This window comes from Mobula birostris, chromosome 2, assembly GCF_030028105.1.
Source record: "Mobula birostris isolate sMobBir1 chromosome 2, sMobBir1.hap1, whole genome shotgun sequence".
Lineage (NCBI taxonomy): Eukaryota > Metazoa > Chordata > Chondrichthyes > Myliobatiformes > Myliobatidae > Mobula > Mobula birostris.
The window spans coordinates 114557301-114573204 of record NC_092371.1 but is presented as its reverse complement, the minus strand read 5'-3'; the positions used below and the strand labels follow the sequence as shown (position 1 = coordinate 114573204).

Sequence of the window (15904 nt, the reverse complement as noted above, 5' to 3'; positions counted from 1 at the left end):
CTCAGGTGGCAAAGGCAGAGCCGAAGCTGAGAATGGGCGCTGTACGCAAGCGCAGGACACAGCGCAAGCAAGCTTGGGTGCCCTTGCGTCTGGCTGCCTGACTGGCTGAGAGTGAGCGCCGGCAGCAGCTCGCTGCCGAAGCGCGGCTGTCAGGGCCAGGTGATGAAGCATGCTGCCAAGCGCAGCCGGCAGCCCAGCAAAAGCAGATTCTTGTGCCTTGACAGCAGAGTGCTTGCGTTTGCAGGCTGACTGGCAAACGGAGAGCGCAGAGTGTATGAGTGAGAGGGAGAGAGAAAAAATGAAAAAGACAGCACCTCCTGCTGGGGCAGTTGGGCAGAGGAGCAAAAGCCTACGGCACCTGGTATTCCCAGGCGGTCTCCCATCCAAGTACTAACCAGGCCTGAGCCTGCTTAGCTTCCGAGATCAGACGAGATCGGGCGTTTTCAGGCTAGTATGGCCGTAGGCACCAGTGCACCGCTCCTCTCCGCACTTAAGCGGCATGCAGCCACTCTCAGCTTGCTCCCACGCTGCTCCTCCTTTCTTACACTCCTCTGCCTTCGCCCCTTCACTCACACCCTACACTCTCCCCTCCCACTTTCACCTCTCCTCTCTCACCCGTCCTCCTCACCATTCACTGGCCACTCCGCTGCTTGCTGCTCACATCACTAGCCACCCCACAATCAGTGCTCCTACCGCACCCCCCCCCCACCCCCAACAGACACAGACCTCTCGCTGCCCAGGTCGCCACTGCGCTGGTCCTGACGGCCGCCGCATCTCTGCTTCCCCTTTCTTCGCGTTTACTCTACCTTCTGCCTACCAGTGAAGAGATCGCACCCGCTCCAGCCTAGCTATTTAAGACCACCTCAGCTTCGGCAAGCCCGCCGGCCGATGGGATCACAGCTCCTTTTCTCCCCTTACTTCGGAAGGGAACTCAGAAACTTGTCAGACCGCCGGCACTAGATGCTGCGGTGAGAAACCGATCTGACAAATTTAATCGAGGAGGCGAACAGGAATGGTCATGAGCGAGAGGCGCTGGACGCTGCCGACCGGCAGTCGAGCCAGGCCTTTGCAAAAGTCCCACCTATTCAAGGAGGTTCCGTCGCTTGATGAGGCATTCAGCGCCAGGTCCTAAACTGGATTTCACATCGCCTTGGCGGCACAAGACAGGCATTGGCAGTTTCGCGGCTCTGCGTCTGCACGAGATTCGATCTGATTGAAATCTATCAAATATTGAAAGGCCGAGATAGGATGGATGTGCTGAGGATGTTTCCTACGGCAGTCATGTGCAGCAGCTGAGGCCACAGCCTCAGTCAGACGTCTCTTTGGAACAAAGTTGAGGAGAAGTTCGTTAAGGGAGGCTGGTGGATATGTGAAATTGTTTGCCACGGACGCCTAGCGATACAATGTCGGTGGGTACGTTTCAGGCGAACGTTGATGGGTTCTTGATCAGCAACGGCTTCAAATAGAGAGGGTGGGATAATTAACCGTCTCAAGGTGGGTGCAAAAGTGCCTCATTCATTCAGTCCCATGTCTCATGCTCCTGCAGGGCGGAGAGAATAACAGCTGCGCACGGACTAGATGGGCCGAAGGGCCTGCTCACACTGTCAGCGCAACTGCCTGCCGGCCAGCACAGCCACCCCTGCCAGAGAAGTGCAACTGCGCCAAAAGTGGCTGGACCAAAGGATAGTGGACGACGGAAGCAGCTTCTACAGAGTCATGCACAGACCCCGGGCCGGCTAAAGGGAATGCGTGGACAGTATGGGGATCGAACCCACGACCTTGGCGTTATTAGCACCACGCTCTGACCAACTGAGCTAACCGTCCTCGCCTGGGTGGGGCGCGGCTACCTATTGCCAGTCCGGCGGCCTGCAGCTGAACCGGCTGGTCCGACTCAGCCTTGACAAGCTCTTGAGAGCAGCTTGTGCCGCACAGGGCCATCCGGCTTAGCCGCGGGAAGCAGCTGCCGTCTTTGGTGATGCCTGCTCAGGTGGCAAAGGCAGAGCCGAAGCTGAGAATGGGCGCTGTACGCAAGCGCAGGACACAGCGCAAGCAAGCTTGGGTGCCCTTGCGTCTGGCTGCCTGACTGGCTGAGAGTGAGCGCCGGCAGCAGCTCGCTGCCGAAGCGCGGCTGTCAGGGCCAGGTGATGAAGCATGCTGCCAAGCGCAGCCGGCAGCCCAGCAAAAGCAGATTCTTGTGCCTTGACAGCAGAGTGCTTGCGTTTGCAGGCTGACTGGCAAACGGAGAGCGCAGAGTGTATGAGTGAGAGGGAGAGAGAAAAAATGAAAAAGACAGCACCTCCTGCTGGGGCAGTTGGGCAGAGGAGCAAAAGCCTACGGCACCTGGTATTCCCAGGCGGTCTCCCATCCAAGTACTAACCAGGCCTGAGCCTGCTTAGCTTCCGAGATCAGACGAGATCGGGCGTTTTCAGGCTAGTATGGCCGTAGGCACCAGTGCACCGCTCCTCTCCGCACTTAAGCGGCATGCAGCCACTCTCAGCTTGCTCCCACGCTGCTCCTCCTTTCTTACACTCCTCTGCCTTCGCCCCTTCACTCACACCCTACACTCTCCCCTCCCACTTTCACCTCTCCTCTCTCACCCGTCCTCCTCACCATTCACTGGCCACTCCGCTGCTTCCTGCTCACATCACTAGCCACCCCACAATCAGTGCTCCTACCGCACCCCCCCCCCACCCCCAACAGACACAGACCTCTCGCTGCCCAGGTCGCCACTGCGCTGGTCCTGACGGCCGCCGCATCTCTGCTTCCCCTTTCTTCGCGTTTACTCTACCTTCTGCCTACCAGTGAAGAGATCGCACCCGCTCCAGCCTAGCTATTTAAGACCACCTCAGCTTCGGCAAGCCCGCCGGCCGATGGGATCACAGCTCCTTTTCTCCCCTTACTTCGGAAGGGAACTCAGAAACTTGTCAGACCGCCGGCACTAGATGCTGCGGTGAGAAACCGATCTGACAAATTTAATCGAGGAGGCGAACAGGAATGGTCATGAGCGAGAGGCGCTGGACGCTGCCGACCGGCAGTCGAGCCAGGCCTTTGCAAAAGTCCCACCTATTCAAGGAGGTTCCGTCGCTTGATGAGGCATTCAGCGCCAGGTCCTAAACTGGATTTCACATCGCCTTGGCGGCACAAGACAGGCATTGGCAGTTTCGCGGCTCTGCGTCTGCACGAGATTCGATCTGATTGAAATCTATCAAATATTGAAAGGCCGAGATAGGATGGATGTGCTGAGGATGTTTCCTACGGCAGTCATGTGCAGCAGCTGAGGCCACAGCCTCAGTCAGACGTCTCTTTGGAACAAAGTTGAGGAGAAGTTCGTTAAGGGAGGCTGGTGGATATGTGAAATTGTTTGCCACGGACGCCTAGCGATACAATGTCGGTGGGTACGTTTCAGGCGAACGTTGATGGGTTCTTGATCAGCAACGGCTTCAAATAGAGAGGGTGGGATAATTAACCGTCTCAAGGTGGGTGCAAAAGTGCCTCATTCATTCAGTCCCATGTCTCATGCTCCTGCAGGGCGGAGAGAATAACAGCTGCGCACGGACTAGATGGGCCGAAGGGCCTGCTCACACTGTCAGCGCAACTGCCTGCCGGCCAGCACAGCCACCCCTGCCAGAGAAGTGCAACTGCGCCAAAAGTGGCTGGACCAAAGGATAGTGGACGACGGAAGCAGCTTCTACAGAGTCATGCACAGACCCCGGGCCGGCTAAAGGGAATGCGTGGACAGTACGGGGATCGAACCCACGACCTTGGCGTTATTAGCACCACGCTCTGACCAACTGAGCTAACCGTCCTCGCCTGGGTGGGGCGCGGCTACCTATTGCCAGTCCGGCGGCCTGCAGATGAACCGGCTGGTCCGACTCAGCCATGACAAGCTCTTGAGAGCAGCTTGTGCCGCACAGGGCCATCCGGCTTAGCCGCGGGAAGCAGCTGCCGTCTTTGGTGATGCCTGCTCAGGTGGCAAAGGCAGAGCCGAAGCTGAGAATGGGCGCTGTACGCAAGCGCAGGACACAGCGCAAGCAAGCTTGGGTGCCCTTGCGTCTGGCTGCCTGACTGGCTGAGAGTGAGCGCCGGCAGCAGCTCGCTGCCGAAGCGCGGCTGTCAGGGCCAGGTGATGAAGCATGCTGCCAAGCGCAGCCGGCAGCCCAGCAAAAGCAGATTCTTGTGCCTTGACAGCAGAGTGCTTGCGTTTGCAGGCTGACTGGCAAACGGAGAGCGCAGAGTGTATGAGTGAGAGGGAGAGAGAAAAAATGAAAAAGACAGCACCTCCTGCTGGGGCAGTTGGGCAGAGGAGCAAAAGCCTACGGCACCTGGTATTCCCAGGCGGTCTCCCATCCAAGTACTAACCAGGCCTGAGCCTGCTTAGCTTCCGAGATCAGACGAGATCGGGCGTTTTCAGGCTAGTATGGCCGTAGGCACCAGTGCACCGCTCCTCTCCGCACTTAAGCGGCATGCAGCCACTCTCAGCTTGCTCCCACGCTGCTCCTCCTTTCTTACACTCCTCTGCCTTCGCCCCTTCACTCACACCCTACACTCTCCCCTCCCACTTTCACCTCTCCTCTCTCACCCGTCCTCCTCACCATTCACTGGCCACTCCGCTGCTTCCTGCTCACATCACTAGCCACCCCACAATCAGTGCTCCTACCGCACCCCCCCCCCCACCCCCAACAGACACAGACCTCTCGCTGCCCAGGTCGCCACTGCGCTGGTCCTGACGGCCGCCGCATCTCTGCTTCCCCTTTCTTCGCGTTTACTCTACCTTCTGCCTACCAGTGAAGAGATCGCACCCGCTCCAGCCTAGCTATTTAAGACCACCTCAGCTTCGGCAAGCCCGCCGGCCGATGGGATCACAGCTCCTTTTCTCCCCTTACTTCGGAAGGGAACTCAGAAACTTGTCAGACCGCCGGCACTAGATGCTGCGGTGAGAAACCGATCTGACAAATTTAATCGAGGAGGCGAACAGGAATGGTCATGAGCGAGAGGCGCTGGACGCTGCCGACCGGCAGTCGAGCCAGGCCTTTGCAAAAGTCCCACCTATTCAAGGAGGTTCCGTCGCTTGATGAGGCATTCAGCGCCAGGTCCTAAACTGGATTTCACATCGCCTTGGCGGCACAAGACAGGCATTGGCAGTTTCGCGGCTCTGCGTCTGCACGAGATTCGATCTGATTGAAATCTATCAAATATTGAAAGGCCGAGATAGGATGGATGTGCTGAGGATGTTTCCTACGGCAGTCATGTGCAGCAGCTGAGGCCACAGCCTCAGTCAGACGTCTCTTTGGAACAAAGTTGAGGAGAAGTTCGTTAAGGGAGGCTGGTGGATATGTGAAATTGTTTGCCACGGACGCCTAGCGATACAATGTCGGTGGGTACGTTTCAGGCGAACGTTGATGGGTTCTTGATCAGCAACGGCTTCAAATAGAGAGGGTGGGATAATTAACCGTCTCAAGGTGGGTGCAAAAGTGCCTCATTCATTCAGTCCCATGTCTCATGCTCCTGCAGGGCGGAGAGAATAACAGCTGCGCACGGACTAGATGGGCCGAAGGGCCTGCTCACACTGTCAGCGCAACTGCCTGCCGGCCAGCACAGCCACCCCTGCCAGAGAAGTGCAACTGCGCCAAAAGTGGCTGGACCAAAGGATAGTGGACGACGGAAGCAGCTTCTACAGAGTCATGCACAGACCCCGGGCCGGCTAAAGGGAATGCGTGGACAGTATGGGGATCGAACCCACGACCTTGGCGTTATTAGCACCACGCTCTGACCAACTGAGCTAACCGTCCTCGCCTGGGTGGGGCGCGGCTACCTATTGCCAGTCCGGCGGCCTGCAGATGAACCGGCTGGTCCGACTCAGCCATGACAAGCTCTTGAGAGCAGCTTGTGCCGCACAGGGCCATCCGGCTTAGCCGCGGGAAGCAGCTGCCGTCTTTGGTGATGCCTGCTCAGGTGGCAAAGGCAGAGCCGAAGCTGAGAATGGGCGCTGTACGCAAGCGCAGGACACAGCGCAAGCAAGCTTGGGTGCCCTTGCGTCTGGCTGCCTGACTGGCTGAGAGTGAGCGCCGGCAGCAGCTCGCTGCCGAAGCGCGGCTGTCAGGGCCAGGTGATGAAGCATGCTGCCAAGCGCAGCCGGCAGCCCAGCAAAAGCAGATTCTTGTGCCTTGACAGCAGAGTGCTTGCGTTTGCAGGCTGACTGGCAAACGGAGAGCGCAGAGTGTATGAGTGAGAGGGAGAGAGAAAAAATGAAAAAGACAGCACCTCCTGCTGGGGCAGTTGGGCAGAGGAGCAAAAGCCTACGGCACCTGGTATTCCCAGGCGGTCTCCCATCCAAGTACTAACCAGGCCTGAGCCTGCTTAGCTTCCGAGATCAGACGAGATCGGGCGTTTTCAGGCTAGTATGGCCGTAGGCACCAGTGCACCGCTCCTCTCCGCACTTAAGCGGCATGCAGCCACTCTCAGCTTGCTCCCACGCTGCTCCTCCTTTCTTACACTCCTCTGCCTTCGCCCCTTCACTCACACCCTACACTCTCCCCTCCCACTTTCACCTCTCCTCTCTCACCCGTCCTCCTCACCATTCACTGGCCACTCCGCTGCTTCCTGCTCACATCACTAGCCACCCCACAATCAGTGCTCCTACCGCACCCCCCCCCCCCACCCCCAACAGACACAGACCTCTCGCTGCCCAGGTCGCCACTGCGCTGGTCCTGACGGCCGCCGCATCTCTGCTTCCCCTTTCTTCGCGTTTACTCTACCTTCTGCCTACCAGTGAAGAGATCGCACCCGCTCCAGCCTAGCTATTTAAGACCACCTCAGCTTCGGCAAGCCCGCCGGCCGATGGGATCACAGCTCCTTTTCTCCCCTTACTTCGGAAGGGAACTCAGAAACTTGTCAGACCGCCGGCACTAGATGCTGCGGTGAGAAACCGATCTGACAAATTTAATCGAGGAGGCGAACAGGAATGGTCATGAGCGAGAGGCGCTGGACGCTGCCGACCGGCAGTCGAGCCAGGCCTTTGCAAAAGTCCCACCTATTCAAGGAGGTTCCGTCGCTTGATGAGGCATTCAGCGCCAGGTCCTAAACTGGATTTCACATCGCCTTGGCGGCACAAGACAGGCATTGGCAGTTTCGCGGCTCTGCGTCTGCACGAGATTCGATCTGATTGAAATCTATCAAATATTGAAAGGCCGAGATAGGATGGATGTGCTGAGGATGTTTCCTACGGCAGTCATGTGCAGCAGCTGAGGCCACAGCCTCAGTCAGACGTCTCTTTGGAACAAAGTTGAGGAGAAGTTCGTTAAGGGAGGCTGGTGGATATGTGAAATTGTTTGCCACGGACGCCTAGCGATACAATGTCGGTGGGTACGTTTCAGGCGAACGTTGATGGGTTCTTGATCAGCAACGGCTTCAAATAGAGAGGGTGGGATAATTAACCGTCTCAAGGTGGGTGCAAAAGTGCCTCATTCATTCAGTCCCATGTCTCATGCTCCTGCAGGGCGGAGAGAATAACAGCTGCGCACGGACTAGATGGGCCGAAGGGCCTGCTCACACTGTCAGCGCAACTGCCTGCCGGCCAGCACAGCCACCCCTGCCAGAGAAGTGCAACTGCGCCAAAAGTGGCTGGACCAAAGGATAGTGGACGACGGAAGCAGCTTCTACAGAGTCATGCACAGACCCCGGGCCGGCTAAAGGGAATGCGTGGACAGTACGGGGATCGAACCCACGACCTTGGCGTTATTAGCACCACGCTCTGACCAACTGAGCTAACCGTCCTCGCCTGGGTGGGGCGCGGCTACCTATTGCCAGTCCGGCGGCCTGCAGATGAACCGGCTGGTCCGACTCAGCCATGACAAGCTCTTGAGAGCAGCTTGTGCCGCACAGGGCCATCCGGCTTAGCCGCGGGAAGCAGCTGCCGTCTTTGGTGATGCCTGCTCAGGTGGCAAAGGCAGAGCCGAAGCTGAGAATGGGCGCTGTACGCAAGCGCAGGACACAGCGCAAGCAAGCTTGGGTGCCCTTGCGTCTGGCTGCCTGACTGGCTGAGAGTGAGCGCCGGCAGCAGCTCGCTGCCGAAGCGCGGCTGTCAGGGCCAGGTGATGAAGCATGCTGCCAAGCGCAGCCGGCAGCCCAGCAAAAGCAGATTCTTGTGCCTTGACAGCAGAGTGCTTGCGTTTGCAGGCTGACTGGCAAACGGAGAGCGCAGAGTGTATGAGTGAGAGGGAGAGAGAAAAAATGAAAAAGACAGCACCTCCTGCTGGGGCAGTTGGGCAGAGGAGCAAAAGCCTACGGCACCTGGTATTCCCAGGCGGTCTCCCATCCAAGTACTAACCAGGCCTGAGCCGGCTTAGCTTCCGAGATCAGACGAGATCGGGCGTTTTCAGGCTAGTATGGCCGTAGGCACCAGTGCACCGCTCCTCTCCGCACTTAAGCGGCATGCAGCCACTCTCAGCTTGCTCCCACGCTGCTCCTCCTTTCTTACACTCCTCTGCCTTCGCCCCTTCACTCACACCCTACACTCTCCCCTCCCACTTTCACCTCTCCTCTCTCACCCGTCCTCCTCACCATTCACTGGCCACTCCGCTGCTTCCTGCTCACATCACTAGCCACCCCACAATCAGTGCTCCTACCGCACCCCCCCCCCCACCCCCAACAGACACAGACCTCTCGCTGCCCAGGTCGCCACTGCGCTGGTCCTGACGGCCGCCGCATCTCTGCTTCCCCTTTCTTCGCGTTTACTCTACCTTCTGCCTACCAGTGAAGAGATCGCACCCGCTCCAGCCTAGCTATTTAAGACCACCTCAGCTTCGGCAAGCCCGCCGGCCGATGGGATCACAGCTCCTTTTCTCCCCTTACTTCGGAAGGGAACTCAGAAACTTGTCAGACCGCCGGCACTAGATGCTGCGGTGAGAAACCGATCTGACAAATTTAATCGAGGAGGCGAACAGGAATGGTCATGAGCGAGAGGCGCTGGACGCTGCCGACCGGCAGTCGAGCCAGGCCTTTGCAAAAGTCCCACCTATTCAAGGAGGTTCCGTCGCTTGATGAGGCATTCAGCGCCAGGTCCTAAACTGGATTTCACATCGCCTTGGCGGCACAAGACAGGCATTGGCAGTTTCGCGGCTCTGCGTCTGCACGAGATTCGATCTGATTGAAATCTATCAAATATTGAAAGGCCGAGATAGGATGGATGTGCTGAGGATGTTTCCTACGGCAGTCATGTGCAGCAGCTGAGGCCACAGCCTCAGTCAGACGTCTCTTTGGAACAAAGTTGAGGAGAAGTTCGTTAAGGGAGGCTGGTGGATATGTGAAATTGTTTGCCACGGACGCCTAGCGATACAATGTCGGTGGGTACGTTTCAGGCGAACGTTGATGGGTTCTTGATCAGCAACGGCTTCAAATAGAGAGGGTGGGATAATTAACCGTCTCAAGGTGGGTGCAAAAGTGCCTCATTCATTCAGTCCCATGTCTCATGCTCCTGCAGGGCGGAGAGAATAACAGCTGCGCACGGACTAGATGGGCCGAAGGGCCTGCTCACACTGTCAGCGCAACTGCCTGCCGGCCAGCACGGCCACCCCTGCCAGAGAAGTGCAACTGCGCCAAAAGTGGCTGGACCAAAGGATAGTGGCCGACGGAAGCAGCTTCTACAGAGTCATGCACAGACCCCGGGCCGGCTAAAGGGAATGCGTGGACAGTATGGGGATCGAACCCACGACCTTGGCGTTATTAGCACCACGCTCTGACCAACTGAGCTAACCGTCCTCGCCTGGGTGGGGCGCGGCTACCTATTGCCAGTCCGGCGGCCTGCAGATGAACCGGCTGGTCCGACTCAGCCATGACAAGCTCTTGAGAGCAGCTTGTGCCGCACAGGGCCATCCGGCTTAGCCGCGGGAAGCAGCTGCCGTCTTTGGTGATGCCTGCTCAGGTGGCAAAGGCAGAGCCGAAGCTGAGAATGGGCGCTGTACGCAAGCGCAGGACACAGCGCAAGCAAGCTTGGGTGCCCTTGCGTCTGGCTGCCTGACTGGCTGAGAGTGAGCGCCGGCAGCAGCTCGCTGCCGAAGCGCGGCTGTCAGGGCCAGGTGATGAAGCATGCTGCCAAGCGCAGCCGGCAGCCCAGCAAAAGCAGATTCTTGTGCCTTGACAGCAGAGTGCTTGCGTTTGCAGGCTGACTGGCAAACGGAGAGCGCAGAGTGTATGAGTGAGAGGGAGAGAGAAAAAATGAAAAAGACAGCACCTCCTGCTGGGGCAGTTGGGCAGAGGAGCAAAAGCCTACGGCACCTGGTATTCCCAGGCGGTCTCCCATCCAAGTACTAACCAGGCCTGAGCCTGCTTAGCTTCCGAGATCAGACGAGATCGGGCGTTTTCAGGCTAGTATGGCCGTAGGCACCAGTGCACCGCTCCTCTCCGCACTTAAGCGGCATGCAGCCACTCTCAGCTTGCTCCCACGCTGCTCCTCCTTTCTTACACTCCTCTGCCTTCGCCCCTTCACTCACACCCTACACTCTCCCCTCCCACTTTCACCTCTCCTCTCTCACCCGTCCTCCTCACCATTCACTGGCCACTCCGCTGCTTCCTGCTCACATCACTAGCCACCCCACAATCAGTGCTCCTACCGCACCCCCCCCCCCCACCCCCAACAGACACAGACCTCTCGCTGCCCAGGTCGCCACTGCGCTGGTCCTGACGGCCGCCGCATCTCTGCTTCCCCTTTCTTCGCGTTTACTCTACCTTCTGCCTACCAGTGAAGAGATCGCACCCGCTCCAGCCTAGCTGTTTAAGACCACCTCAGCTTCGGCAAGCCCGCCGGCCGATGGGATCACAGCTCCTTTTCTCCCCTTACTTCGGAAGGGAACTCAGAAACTTGTCAGACCGCCGGCACTAGATGCTGCGGTGAGAAACCGATCTGACAAATTTAATCGAGGAGGCGAACAGGAATGGTCATGAGCGAGAGGCGCTGGACGCTGCCGACCGGCAGTCGAGCCAGGCCTTTGCAAAAGTCCCACCTATTCAAGGAGGTTCCGTCGCTTGATGAGGCATTCAGCGCCAGGTCCTAAACTGGATTTCACATCGCCTTGGCGGCACAAGACAGGCATTGGCAGTTTCGCGGCTCTGCGTCTGCACGAGATTCGATCTGATTGAAATCTATCAAATATTGAAAGGCCGAGATAGGATGGATGTGCTGAGGATGTTTCCTACGGCAGTCATGTGCAGCAGCTGAGGCCACAGCCTCAGTCAGACGTCTCTTTGGAACAAAGTTGAGGAGAAGTTCGTTAAGGGAGGCTGGTGGATATGTGAAATTGTTTGCCACGGACGCCTAGCGATACAATGTCGGTGGGTACGTTTCAGGCGAACGTTGATGGGTTCTTGATCAGCAACGGCTTCAAATAGAGAGGGTGGGATAATTAACCGTCTCAAGGTGGGTGCAAAAGTGCCTCATTCATTCAGTCCCATGTCTCATGCTCCTGCAGGGCGGAGAGAATAACAGCTGCGCACGGACTAGATGGGCCGAAGGGCCTGCTCACACTGTCAGCGCAACTGCCTGCCGGCCAGCACAGCCACCCCTGCCAGAGAAGTGCAACTGCGCCAAAAGTGGCTGGACCAAAGGATAGTGGACGACGGAAGCAGCTTCTACAGAGTCATGCACAGACCCCGGGCCGGCTAAAGGGAATGCGTGGACAGTACGGGGATCGAACCCACGACCTTGGCGTTATTAGCACCACGCTCTGACCAACTGAGCTAACCGTCCTCGCCTGGGTGGGGCGCGGCTACCTATTGCCAGTCCGGCGGCCTGCAGATGAACCGGCTGGTCCGACTCAGCCATGACAAGCTCTTGAGAGCAGCTTGTGCCGCACAGGGCCATCCGGCTTAGCCGCGGGAAGCAGCTGCCGTCTTTGGTGATGCCTGCTCAGGTGGCAAAGGCAGAGCCGAAGCTGAGAATGGGCGCTGTACGCAAGCGCAGGACACAGCGCAAGCAAGCTTGGGTGCCCTTGCGTCTGGCTGCCTGACTGGCTGAGAGTGAGCGCCGGCAGCAGCTCGCTGCCGAAGCGCGGCTGTCAGGGCCAGGTGATGAAGCATGCTGCCAAGCGCAGCCGGCAGCCCAGCAAAAGCAGATTCTTGTGCCTTGACAGCAGAGTGCTTGCGTTTGCAGGCTGACTGGCAAACGGAGAGCGCAGAGTGTATGAGTGAGAGGGAGAGAGAAAAAATGAAAAAGACAGCACCTCCTGCTGGGGCAGTTGGGCAGAGGAGCAAAAGCCTACGGCACCTGGTATTCCCAGGCGGTCTCCCATCCAAGTACTAACCAGGCCTGAGCCGGCTTAGCTTCCGAGATCAGACGAGATCGGGCGTTTTCAGGCTAGTATGGCTGTAGGCACCAGTGCACCGCTCCTCTCCGCACTTAAGCGGCATGCAGCCACTCTCAGCTTGCTCCCACGCTGCTCCTCCTTTCTTACACTCCTCTGCCTTCGCCCCTTCACTCACACCCTACACTCTCCCCTCCCACTTTCACCTCTCCTCTCTCACCCGTCCTCCTCACCATTCACTGGCCACTCCGCTGCTTCCTGCTCACATCACTAGCCACCCCACAATCAGTGCTCCTACCGCACCCCCCCCCCCCCACCCCCAACAGACACAGACCTCTCGCTGCCCAGGTCGCCACTGCGCTGGTCCTGACGGCCGCCGCATCTCTGCTTCCCCTTTCTTCGCGTTTACTCTACCTTCTGCCTACCAGTGAAGAGATCGCACCCGCTCCAGCCTAGCTATTTAAGACCACCTCAGCTTCGGCAAGCCCGCCGGCCGATGGGATCACAGCTCCTTTTCTCCCCTTACTTCGGAAGGGAACTCAGAAACTTGTCAGACCGCCGGCACTAGATGCTGCGGTGAGAAACCGATCTGACAAATTTAATCGAGGAGGCGAACAGGAATGGTCATGAGCGAGAGGCGCTGGACGCTGCCGACCGGCAGTCGAGCCAGGCCTTTGCAAAAGTCCCACCTATTCAAGGAGGTTCCGTCGCTTGATGAGGCATTCAGCGCCAGGTCCTAAACTGGATTTCACATCGCCTTGGCGGCACAAGACAGGCATTGGCAGTTTCGCGGCTCTGCGTCTGCACGAGATTCGATCTGATTGAAATCTATCAAATATTGAAAGGCCGAGATAGGATGGATGTGCTGAGGATGTTTCCTACGGCAGTCATGTGCAGCAGCTGAGGCCACAGCCTCAGTCAGACGTCTCTTTGGAACAAAGTTGAGGAGAAGTTCGTTAAGGGAGGCTGGTGGATATGTGAAATTGTTTGCCACGGACGCCTAGCGATACAATGTCGGTGGGTACGTTTCAGGCGAACGTTGATGGGTTCTTGATCAGCAACGGCTTCAAATAGAGAGGGTGGGATAATTAACCGTCTCAAGGTGGGTGCAAAAGTGCCTCATTCATTCAGTCCCATGTCTCATGCTCCTGCAGGGCGGAGAGAATAACAGCTGCGCACGGACTAGATGGGCCGAAGGGCCTGCTCACACTGTCAGCGCAACTGCCTGCCGGCCAGCACAGCCACCCCTGCCAGAGAAGTGCAACTGCGCCAAAAGTGGCTGGACCAAAGGATAGTGGACGACGGAAGCAGCTTCTACAGAGTCATGCACAGACCCCGGGCCGGCTAAAGGGAATGCGTGGACAGTATGGGGATCGAACCCACGACCTTGGCGTTATTAGCACCACGCTCTGACCAACTGAGCTAACCGTCCTCGCCTGGGTGGGGCGCGGCTACCTATTGCCAGTCCGGCGGCCTGCAGATGAACCGGCTGGTCCGACTCAGCCATGACAAGCTCTTGAGAGCAGCTTGTGCCGCACAGGGCCATCCGGCTTAGCCGCGGGAAGCAGCTGCCGTCTTTGGTGATGCCTGCTCAGGTGGCAAAGGCAGAGCCGAAGCTGAGAATGGGCGCTGTACGCAAGCGCAGGACACAGCGCAAGCAAGCTTGGGTGCCCTTGCGTCTGGCTGCCTGACTGGCTGAGAGTGAGCGCCGGCAGCAGCTCGCTGCCGAAGCGCGGCTGTCAGGGCCAGGTGATGAAGCATGCTGCCAAGCGCAGCCGGCAGCCCAGCAAAAGCAGATTCTTGTGCCTTGACAGCAGAGTGCTTGCGTTTGCAGGCTGACTGGCAAACGGAGAGCGCAGAGTGTATGAGTGAGAGGGAGAGAGAAAAAATGAAAAAGACAGCACCTCCTGCTGGGGCAGTTGGGCAGAGGAGCAAAAGCCTACGGCACCTGGTATTCCCAGGCGGTCTCCCATCCAAGTACTAACCAGGCCTGAGCCTGCTTAGCTTCCGAGATCAGACGAGATCGGGCGTTTTCAGGCTAGTATGGCCGTAGGCACCAGTGCACCGCTCCTCTCCGCACTTAAGCGGCATGCAGCCACTCTCAGCTTGCTCCCACGCTGCTCCTCCTTTCTTACACTCCTCTGCCTTCGCCCCTTCACTCACACCCTACACTCTCCCCTCCCACTTTCACCTCTCCTCTCTCACCCGTCCTCCTCACCATTCACTGGCCACTCCGCTGCTTGCTGCTCACATCACTAGCCACCCCACAATCAGTGCTCCTACCGCACCCACCCCCCCCCCACCCCCAACAGACACAGACCTCTCGCTGCCCAGGTCGCCACTGCGCTGGTCCTGACGGCCGCCGCATCTCTGCTTCCCCTTTCTTCGCGTTTACTCTACCTTCTGCCTACCAGTGAAGAGATCGCACCCGCTCCAGCCTAGCTATTTAAGACCACCTCAGCTTCGGCAAGCCCGCCGGCCGATGGGATCACAGCTCCTTTTCTCCCCTTACTTCGGAAGGGAACTCAGAAACTTGTCAGACCGCCGGCACTAGATGCTGCGGTGAGAAACCGATCTGACAAATTTAATCGAGGAGGCGAACAGGAATGGTCATGAGCGAGAGGCGCTGGACGCTGCCGACCGGCAGTCGAGCCAGGCCTTTGCAAAAGTCCCACCTATTCAAGGAGGTTCCGTCGCTTGATGAGGCATTCAGCGCCAGGTCCTAAACTGGATTTCACATCGCCTTGGCGGCACAAGACAGGCATTGGCAGTTTCGCGGCTCTGCGTCTGCACGAGATTCGATCTGATTGAAATCTATCAAATATTGAAAGGCCGAGATAGGATGGATGTGCTGAGGATGTTTCCTACGGCAGTCATGTGCAGCAGCTGAGGCCACAGCCTCAGTCAGACGTCTCTTTGGAACAAAGTTGAGGAGAAGTTCGTTAAGGGAGGCTGGTGGATATGTGAAATTGTTTGCCTCGGACGCCTAGCGATACAATGTCGGTGGGTACGTTTCAGGCGAACGTTGATGGGTTCTTGATCAGCAACGGCTTCAAATAGAGAGGGTGGGATAATTAACCGTCTCAAGGTGGGTGCAAAAGTGCCTCATTCATTCAGTCCCATGTCTCATGCTCCTGCAGGGCGGAGAGAATAACAGCTGCGCACGGACTAGATGGGCCGAAGGGCCTGCTCACACTGTCAGCGCAACTGCCTGCCGGCCAGCACAGCCACCCCTGCCAGAGAAGTGCAACTGCGCCAAAAGTGGCTGGACCAAAGGATAGTGGACGACGGAAGCAGCTTCTACAGAGTCATGCACAGACCCCGGGCCGGCTAAAGGGAATGCGTGGACAGTATGGGGATCGAACCCACGACCTTGGCGTTATTAGCACCACGCTCTGACCAACTGAGCTAACCGTCCTCGCCTGGGTGGGGCGCGGCTACCTATTGCCAGTCCGGCGGCCTGCAGATGAACCGGCTGGTCCGACTCAGCCATGACAAGCTCTTGAGAGCAGCTTGTGCCGCACAGGGCCATCCGGCTTAGCCGCGGGAAGCAGCTGCCGTCTTTGGTGATGCCTGCTCAGGTGGCAAAGGCAGAGCCGAAGCTGAGAATG

At 57.9% G+C, this 15904-nt stretch overlaps 8 non-coding genes across 8 annotated transcripts; all 8 read right to left on the bottom strand.

Annotated features, from left to right (window-relative positions):
- Positions 1 to 346: 346 nt before the first annotated feature.
- Positions 347 to 465, bottom strand: LOC140194243 (5S ribosomal RNA). Its single transcript, XR_011885094.1, has one exon. It is a non-coding gene; the product is annotated as a 5S ribosomal RNA (ribosomal RNA).
- Positions 466 to 2328: 1863 nt separating this feature from the next.
- On the bottom strand, positions 2329 to 2447 carry LOC140194242 (5S ribosomal RNA). The gene has a single exon (XR_011885093.1). It is a non-coding gene; the product is annotated as a 5S ribosomal RNA (ribosomal RNA).
- Positions 2448 to 4310: 1863 nt separating this feature from the next.
- LOC140194241 (5S ribosomal RNA) lies at positions 4311 to 4429 on the bottom strand. Its single transcript, XR_011885092.1, has one exon. It is a non-coding gene; the product is annotated as a 5S ribosomal RNA (ribosomal RNA).
- Positions 4430 to 6293: 1864 nt separating this feature from the next.
- Positions 6294 to 6412, bottom strand: LOC140194240 (5S ribosomal RNA). The gene has a single exon (XR_011885091.1). It is a non-coding gene; the product is annotated as a 5S ribosomal RNA (ribosomal RNA).
- Positions 6413 to 8277: 1865 nt separating this feature from the next.
- On the bottom strand, positions 8278 to 8396 carry LOC140194289 (5S ribosomal RNA). The gene has a single exon (XR_011885140.1). It is a non-coding gene; the product is annotated as a 5S ribosomal RNA (ribosomal RNA).
- A 1864-nt stretch (positions 8397 to 10260) lies between these two features.
- LOC140194239 (5S ribosomal RNA) lies at positions 10261 to 10379 on the bottom strand. Its single transcript, XR_011885090.1, has one exon. It is a non-coding gene; the product is annotated as a 5S ribosomal RNA (ribosomal RNA).
- Positions 10380 to 12244: 1865 nt separating this feature from the next.
- LOC140194305 (5S ribosomal RNA) lies at positions 12245 to 12363 on the bottom strand. The gene has a single exon (XR_011885156.1). It is a non-coding gene; the product is annotated as a 5S ribosomal RNA (ribosomal RNA).
- A 1866-nt stretch (positions 12364 to 14229) lies between these two features.
- On the bottom strand, positions 14230 to 14348 carry LOC140194238 (5S ribosomal RNA). Its single transcript, XR_011885089.1, has one exon. It is a non-coding gene; the product is annotated as a 5S ribosomal RNA (ribosomal RNA).
- Between the last annotated feature and the right edge of the window lie 1556 nt (positions 14349 to 15904).